Genomic DNA, 10,009 nt, shown 5'->3' on the forward strand with positions numbered 1-10,009 from the left:
CAGTAGATATTATGCTCCACAATTTATGGTATCTATTTCCTTTGACAATGTTCCAAATAATACAAAAGATGCAGAATTTGGTGCATCCAATATCTGTCAATTTCAAACTGAACCTGGCAGGAGCCATTTCTCATTTCTCAGTTGCCAGATACTGTTGAGATGTCTGTGTGGGGGTGGGGGGGAGAAGTTTGAATGTCTTGCCAGAAAAAGCACCAATCTTTCTCTTTGGAACCAAGGTCATCTCCATAGATGTCAGAATATGTAGAATGGAAGTACCAAAGTAGCCCCCCCAAATCATTTAATTGGACAATGTGACCAGTTACACTTGGGGAGGGAATGATTTTCTATTTTACTTATGCAGAAACCCTGGGAAATATTTAGGAATATTGAGGAAGATTCCAGCCTTGGAGTTCTGATTTGCTTGAGCTCATTAGTCAGAACCTGGAAAGTATCCCTGGGACAGCTGGAAGATCTGGTGCTATAGTTTCTATTGCAGAGGAGTCACAGTAGCCACAAAGATGCTTTTTTAAAAAGCAACTGGACCGAGTTTTTTTCTTTGAGGAAGCTGAAATTTTGCTTCAAATTTAATCAAATTTTCTTTGAAGTCATCTGGTCTTAGCACAATCCCCGAGAGTTCTTGCAAGGTTCTGTAGTCAACCTGTTTTTATGGAGTTCTTCCTTCTCTCCCTCCCTCCCTTCCTTCGTTCCTCCCTCCCTTCCTCCTTGATAGCTGATATTTCACTGCACAGCCCTAATGAATGTAATAAAAATAATGTTTCCACAGCTTTCATACAGGTACCTCTAAATCTCTGAGGAAATTCTCAAAACTCATTATATATCAGCATCAATCACTTGGAAGTTGAACTTTTGAGCCCACAATCATACTTTGGGAGAAGATATGGTATTCCAACAAGATGGCTTCCTTCCCCTGTTGGAAGAACCATTGTTGGTATTGTATATGTACTTATGTGTTATATTGTATATAAAGAGAAGTTAATGAATCCTGCTGAATCCTGTCTGTGCTTTCTGGATGTGATTTTTTGCAGCAAACTCTGACAGACTTGCCTCCAAAAACTTTATGTGATCCAATACTGGAAGTTTTTAAGAAGAGATGGAGAACCATTTACATGAAATGGTACAGAATTTCCTGCCTGAGCAGGGGTTGGACTAGAAAATCTCCCAGGTCCCTTCCAACTCTGTTATTCTGTAGAAATGATTAAGGTGGAATATAGTGTAAAAATTAAAATAAAATAATAAAATAAAAAGTAAAATAAAATCTGGGGTGGAATGTGAGAAAGATTAAAAGATGAAACATCTCTGATAAACTTGCAATCCAAATTCCACCCAGTTTTTACCTACACTGTCAGTTTGCACAAGGAGATGTCATTTCCATGGCATCAATAATAGGTTGACTATTATGCTTTATTAAAATTCCCAAGAATAATCAGCCTAAATTCCTTGGAGTAGACTCAGCCAGCTGCATCAATTCAGCAGAAGGCTGGTTTTTTTTTTTTTTTTTTTTTTTTTTTTTTAAAAAAAACCACTGTGCTTTCCTTGAATTGAACTCCTTGGCTAGGTCCACTCTGTCAATCCTGAAGTCATTTTGGGGCATCTTCATTGCTGCCACAGTAGGGCTGGCTGAAGCTGTGGGAACAGGAGGGGGAGATAGAGACAGATGGGGACATAGCCAGAATAAAATTCTGTCTTCTGGGAACTAAGGACATTCTCTCCAGATGCAGTGGAGGCCTGGATGGAAACCAACTGTAGTTGGGACGGTGACCGGATTGGACCATGTGATGGACATATGGACTGGGGCAAGAGTCGGCAACATTAAACACTTAAAGAGCCACAAAGGTTGTAACCAGAAGCCCTCCGATCAATTCTGGAACCAATCATAAGTCCAGTTCCACCACAAAGTCTCCTATCATAATGTCATTTTGATCTGCTGGATGGGGAAAATCTGTTCTGTCAGAATCAGCTTCCTGATTTTGCTCAGAAGATTAGGCAAAATTAGACAGTGTGGTTCTCTGACACAATAATACATGGAAGTGTCAGCAGCTGACAAGGAGTTCAACTGAAGGGAAAGCTCATTCTTGGCATTGTCTGAAGCAATGTTGGTGCAGCTCAAAAAAAGATGAATATCATTTGCTTCCATCATTTGCTTCCATCTTCACCTAAGTATAGTACACAAAATTGTCTGCTACAACATCCTTCCTGTTAATGACTGCTTTAGATTCAACTGCAATAATACATGAGCACACAATAGATACAAACTTATAGTAAACCGCTCCAAACTCGATTGCAGAAAATACGACTTCAGCAACAGTGGTCAATGCCTGGAATGCTCTACCTGACTCTGTTGTTACATCCTCAAACCCCCTAAACGTTAATCTTAAACTGTCTACTGGGGACCTCACCCTATTCCTAAGAGGTCCATAAAGGGTGTGTGCATAAGCACATCAATGTTCGAACTATTCCTTTCCTACTGTCTCCATTTATTTGTACTCATTTCCTTTGTTCATTTGCATGTTTATACTTATACCTGTTATCTTCTACATGTTTGACAAACTAAATAAATGAACAAATAAATAAACAAACTAATAACTGAATAACTAAATCATAGAGGTAGATTCTGCCAATCATTGTAACCATTTTCCTGGAGGCTGATGGATCCAGTCCCAACCAAAGTTACTATTAGTGATTACTATTACTATTAGATAACTGTAACTTTACAGACAAAACTTAGATTTTGCCCTAGTCTTACAGTCCACAGTCCTGATGAAAGAAATTGTACATCAGAAAGGGACCCTAAAGAAGGAGAAGAAATCAAATTAGAATTTGGATACATTGGGGGGGGGGAAGTATATTATTGTTTTTTCTAAATTTATCTACTCAGGTTTTGACATAGCTATCAAAGAAAAGAAAAACAGAAAGAATTTCATAGTGTATCTTTAAATGAATTTCCTGCAATTTGTCATATGCAATTTGAGGAAAAGGTAAAGTACAAAATCAGGACCCTCCTTTTAAAGGAGAGCACATCGTGATGATATTTGCATAAGCCCAATGATATAGAAAGAAGCTCTAGGAATCCAAGATTCAGTGGAGAACCTGTATTAATTTAGACGTTCCTCCCTCCCTCCCTCCCTCCCTCCCTTCCTCCTTCCCTTCCTTTCTCCATGACAGCTGGCAACATACTACCCAACCCTAATGTATGTAGTAAAAAAATATATGGTTCCACAGCCTTTTTAACAGTCTCATCTAGATCTCTGAGGAATTTTTCAATATTCACTATCTATCAGTATAGATAATAAAAAAAGAAAATAATAATAGAAAAAAATAAAAAGAATGCCATCTATAAGAAAAATATTGTATATAAAGTTATAAGAACAGTTCTTTTTCATTTTCGTCCAAGTAGTATTTGTGTATGATATTTATGATTATTAAGATTTATAACGATTGTCGGTTCCAAAAGAAGTGCTCATGTTGTTGCGTTACTACCATTTTCTAAGATTCCTCAACCAAATCCTTTCTTCTTTTCAACACATCCATTGAATTTGATTTTGGTGATCTAGCTGTCTTGTTCCCTGTTAGGATCTTTTGGATATTGGCTCAAATGATGCCCAGTGTTTGGAGAGACATTTTCATCATTTTTGTACTATCCATTCCTAAAGTGTTACATAAAAACAGTAAAAAGTTGATTACCATTTTCTGACCGTACAGTTAACACCGTATCATAGGATATCAGTTTCTGATTTGTAAGTGTTCTTTCAAGCATAAAATGTATTGAGTTTTTGAATCTTGTACATTTATCTTCATCTTTTAAAAGGCAATAAATCAGATTAATTGAACGTGATTATGTGTGGATCCCTTTTCTGCCTGACGTTTATTTCCTGTCCAATTTTGTTTTCCAGAGGGCAATGGAAACAACTAGCATCACATCTAACCTACAAGCAGAAGCAGTGTCTGACCATACAACAGTGGACGCTCTACTGCACTGTGTGTGCAATTTGTGTGCAACTTTGCAGCATTCCAACTATGCAAGAAATGGTCCAGATCTTCAAAAAGTAATAACAGGCTGCGGCTAAAGAGAGCCTCTCCTAGTTTAATAAATATTAAAAGTCCTTAAAGGTGATTAAGAAAGAGAAGGAAAACCTTTTTATTTTTTTCAAAGTTTTTGTTTTTTATTACAAATTTTTACATATTTTTATGAACAAAGTGTTGTCCAGATCTTTTCTTTTACATCCTCTCATAGGCATAATCCATTTTATATCATATCTCTGTTTCCAATTTCAGCCATATTATTCTCTTTCCATATTTTTTATCTTAAATTTATTTTCTTCTTAGTACATAAGTAATATTACTAACTGCCCTTAATTTCTAATCTCTTACAATAGCATCAACTCCATCGCTAAATATGTTTCTCAAATTCCCCATCCCACGCATTAACATTTCATCTTCATCTCTTCATTTTAAATTTTCTTCAAAGTTAAACCAAATTATCATTTCACATTTCATCTGTTGGCTTGTTTTTCTTTAAGCAACATACATTGTCAAAATCAAATTTTACATAAAGAACATTTAACTTAATTAATTATCCACATTTAATAAGGTTGATATAATTCCCTTACATCTTAATTAACTACCCACCATTAATAAAATTAATACAATTCCCTTTAATCTACTAACATGTTCGTTATTTCCCTTCTTCCCTCTTTTTGCCACCTCAGAAGAATGGAAGGCTTAGTCACCAATCAACCTGATGAGATTCGAAATGTGAAATCGCAGTCATTGGCAGTCAGCAGAAGTAGCCTGCAGTACTGCATTCTAACCACTGTGTCACCGCAGCTCCTCAGTTAGCCACCTTCACCAGAAGTCATCATTTCTATTACTTTCATTGACAATTGCTCATTTGAAAAAAGCAGATGAACCATCAGCTACTTATTATCTCATCAAAACAAAATAATTATCTCCTAGTGGAAACACCATATTTTCTTAGCTAGGCCCAAAATGCTACATGGAGGGGCATTTAAATTCAACAACAATCTAGGCATCTTTTTGGCTGTAAAGTAAATCTTCAACCACAGGGTGTTTAGTACAAGTGGTAATAATGTCTCTGGCTTAAATGCTTCAAGTTTCTAACCTCTGTTCCCTTCTGGCACAGTATCTGTTTAAATTATTGTGATATTCAAGATACAAATTTGCACTCTTGTGAATCCTCAAATGGAAAATTTAATATTTCCTCATCAGATGAATTCTCAGATATAAACCTTGTGTTAAACCTTAGATGAATTATTGGTTTATATGTACTTTCCAATAGGTAGGGATGAAAGACAAAACATTTTCACAATAACAAGAATATCAATATGCTTTTTCTGGTGCTTTTGTTTGTTTGTTTTGTTTTGTTTTGCTTTGTTTTGCTTTTATTTGTATGCCGCCCTTTTCCCTGGGGGACTCAGGGCGGCTCACAATTCAAGAGAGGGAGGGGGAGAAGACAAACAATAGACAATACAGCATGTTAAAAAGAAAACACAACAATCGTACAATTCGAGTGGGGCTACAATCTTAACCCCAGGCCAGCTGGGACAGCCAGATCTTTAAAGCGGCGCGGAAGGACTGGAGGGTGGTGAGGGTCCGAATCTCCACGGAGAGTTCGTTCCAAAGGGACGGAGCAGCCACCGAGAAGGCTCTCCTCCGGGTAGTTGCCAGTTTGCACTGGCTAGAAGATGGGATTCGGAGGAGGCCTAATCGATGCGATCGAATCGGTCTAGTGGAGGTAATTGGCAGTAGGCGGTCTCTCAAGTACCCAGGCCCACTACAATGAAGGGCTTTATAAGTGATAAGTAACACCTTGAAGCGCACCCGGAGATCAACAGGTAGCCAGTGCAGCTCGTGGAGGATAGGTGTAACGTGGGTGAACCGAGGTGCACCCACAATCGCTCGCGCGGCAGCATTCTGGACTAGCTGGAGTCGCCGAATGCTCTTCAAGGTCAGCCCCATGTAGAGCACATTGCAATATTCCAGCCTAGAGGTCACAATGGCACGAGTGGTGCATAAAGTAGTTACTCTTAGCTGCCCTGCAAGTGATGCTTTCCTTGCTCCACAGGAGTGGTACCAGCCTGGAGACCTCATCATTGTTGGGATGGTGACTCATCTCTTTTAACAATTTAGTGAAATGAAATTCAGTAAACATCCTGCCAAAACACCTTATGGCAGCCCAGTGTAAGAATTTTTCGTTGTTATCTAATCTTACGCAGATGTCCCAAAATCACTTATATGACTAAAAGTTGTTTGTGCAAAAATGCAGGATTCTTTTATGTAATCTATTTTTTGTCTTTCAATTGCACCTGGTTCTGGCATAAGAAACAATCGTATGTACATTTTTTTTAAAGATCTCCACACATCTTTTTGAACAGATACTGAGATTAAGATAATTTTTAAGAAGGTTTGGCATGATCTCTCCTCACATAATGTATATACAGTAAATGAGTGATCCCTGTGGAATCTGTTCATATATCTTTTTCTGAAAATCTTTTATATGAATCAAAGCTGTTTGGGCATAAATATAGCATTTTTAGTGTAATCTATGCCTTGTTTTTCTTTCAACTCTATCTGATTATGAGAGAAGAAATAATCTTCTTATATTATTTTTAAAAGTTTCACATGATATGTACAAAAATTCAGATCAAGAAGACTCTATTTAAACGTTTCCTGAGGTAATTTTTAAAAAGGTTTGGCATTATCTATCCTCACAAAATACACACACAGTAAATGAATGACACCTGTTAAATCTGTTCATATGCCATTTCTTAAAATCTCATAGAAAATAAATATAGTACTTTGAAAAAAGTCACTGTTTGTTTCTGATGCAGTATACATTTCTGGAAATACTGTATAAAAAGTAAATTGGAACTCTGTGGAAATTACTAATAAAGGAGAATATTTTAGGTCAAGGTTGAAATGGGGGGTCTTTGATGTTCTCGTGTTTGGTTATTTTCTTGCAGACAAATTAGATGATATCATCAGGGATTGTTATTAAGAATTTTAAAAAGGATATTATATTTTTATTACTATCAAAAAAGAAATGGCTTTTACTCTTAAGAAATGGTGCAACCTTATGAGAATTGTCAACTTAGCTTTTCAACTGGGGTATAAATTATTTGCAGTGTAATCACCAAATTCTACCAGCATGCCCTCGCCTTGGCCTTTGCTGTGAAGGAGATCAATGAGGACTCCCAGATCTTACCTAATATCACTCTCGGGTTCCACATCTATGATAGTTACATGAATGTGAAGATGACCTACCATACCATTCTGGACCAGCTTTTCAAATCACAGGAATTTGTCCCTAACTACAAATGTGATAGCCAGAAGAATCTCATGGTTATCATTGGAGGACTCGATTTTGATACATCATTTTATATAACTGAACTTATGGGTTTTTTCAAGATTCCACAAGTAAGCTGTGATGGGGTTGAGGAGGAAAAAAATATGTATTTTGTTGTTGTTGTGGAATAATTAATAAACATCAAAGATTTGTCTTGGGTTTGTGTTAAGATGTTTTGCATGTCTCCAGAGATATTTCATACCTAATGGAAGATTTGAATGTAGTACTCTTTGCCCCTATTAAAACAATTGATGTCTTATACGTGTTTGAAGTATTGAATATTTCTTTCCATATTAATATTTAGAAGAATTTAAAAGAAATCCTGCTTGGATATATTTTATTAAAAAACTAGAATAGAAAAGTTAGCTTCATTTCAATAATTGGATAATTTTATTCTATTTTGTTTAAGTTGACCTACGGCTCATTAGCCCAAGGTAAATTTCAGACCAATAGACTCTCTTCACTTTATTTCATGTTCCCAAAAGAAGAACATAAGTACACTGGGATTATCCAACTGCTTCACTATTTTGATTGGATGTGGATCGGAATTTTTGCTATTGATAACAACAATGGAGAAAATTTCTTACAGGAAATGGAGCCCTTGCTTGCAGAGAATGGAATATGCTCGTCGTTCATAGAAAGGCTTCCCCAACAAGTTGACTTGGAAGACATTTCAAAACTTGATCAAATAATCTCAATGATTTCCATTAATTTGATGAATAACAAAGTCAATGCATTTCTTGTCTATGGAGAAGCCTGGGCAATCATGTGGCTAAGAACTGTTGAATTTTGTTAAATCCTGAAAACAAGGAAACTGCATTATTTAGAAAGGTGTGGATCATGACTGCACAGATTGATTTTGCATTATCAGGCATTGAAATCACATGTGATCTCCGGATGTTCCATGGGGCTCTTTCCTTCACCATTCATTCAACAGCTGTTGTAGGTTTCAAGGATTTTTTTCAGACCATAAATCCTCTTTCAGACAACAGAGATGGGTTTCTGCAGGAAGTTTGGGAACAAGCATTTGATTGTTCACTTCCAAAATCAGAGTTACCAGACACACACAATAGACAGTGCACTGGGGAAATGCAGCTAGAGAATCTTCCTGGGCCTGTCTTTGAAATGGAAATGACTGGCTACAGCTACAGCATCTACAATGCTGTTTACACTGTGGCTCATGCTTTGCAGGCTCTGTACATTTTAGGGTTCAATAGGAAGACAACTAGAATGCATAAAAGAACTGATCTTCTAAATCTGCAGGCTTGGAAGGTATTATCTCTTCATTGGACAATTCTTCTTCTTCCTCTTCCTCTCCTTCTCTTTCTACTCCTCCTCTTCTTCCTCTTCCTCTCCCTCTCCTTCTCCTTCTTCTTCTTTTTTTAAATGAGCACTTTCATGTACAATATCATGTAGAATCTCTTAATGTTTTTTTTTTAATGCAGAACCAATTATAATAAATAAAGTAGAAATGAGGGAACAATTTCTGATGGTGAGAATAATTAACATTTAATTAGTGGAACAACTTGTCTTCAGAAATGTAGATACTCCAACATTGTAGATTTTAATGAAGAGAAGGGTAGTGATTTGTATGAAATGGGCTAGGATCTTCTCCTTGCATAGGTTGTTTGACTAAAAGACCTCAGAAGTACCTACCAACCCTAAATAAAAATCAAGTAAAATAAAGAAAAATAAAATTATTATAATTTGGCAAGAGCGAAGAATTATAGGATAAAACATGGGCAATGACATTGTGATATAAATTTATAACTGCATAGTGAGTCACAGAAAAGGATGACATTTCCTTGCCATCAAGTGTAGATTAACTGTTATGCTTTATTAAATTTCCCAAGAATAATCAGCTTAAATTGCATAGGGCATAGGGTCTCCACCTTGAGCAGGGAATTTGAATAGAAGACCTCCAAAGTCTTTTTAGAAACCATTCTACTGTTCTGCCTAAAATAGATACAGAAAACACATTTTTTTCTTTTTATCCTATCACTAGCTGGATACCCGTGCTTCGCTACAAAACTGTGTGATCAGGCTTGATAAATTGACAAATCCTGGCTGACAATGAGAACAGCTACTTCTGTAGTTGTGGGGTCATTGAAACGATCTTGGTGCTCTCTAGAAGTCTTCCTATTGGTGTTAATCACCCACTTGGAAGTCCTTGTGACCCTTAGGAACAGAATTAACAGCAGCCTTAAGTTCCAGCATATATATGTTGTGTTAACACAGAAACTGGCTAACCAGTCCTGAATTAATGCCCATGTAGATTCTACGCCAGATGTCCCTCTCATTGTCATCATCACCAAAAATTGTATCTGGAAAAATGAAGGCTGCTGCTGAGGCTCTGCTATGATACTCCCTATCCTGTGGTAGACCTGTCCCTGCACTTTAAAAGTTGACATAAAATTTCCCTCCTTCACCTCTTTGGCTCCAAAATATGTCACTTTGAAGCATCCATTGTACTTCCGGTCAGATGAAAGTCTTCTTTTAACTGGTGTTACAGTAGAAAGAACAGATCTGTCTGAACTGAGGAGGTCAGTGTAAAAAGTGAGTTGGGGCTGGGACACTATGCAGGAAAAATTTGGTTCACAATCCATTGGCTCAGCAGTGGATGTT

Source organism: Thamnophis elegans, chromosome Z (assembly GCF_009769535.1).
Source record: "Thamnophis elegans isolate rThaEle1 chromosome Z, rThaEle1.pri, whole genome shotgun sequence".
Classification (NCBI taxonomy): Eukaryota; Metazoa; Chordata; class Lepidosauria; order Squamata; family Colubridae; genus Thamnophis; species Thamnophis elegans.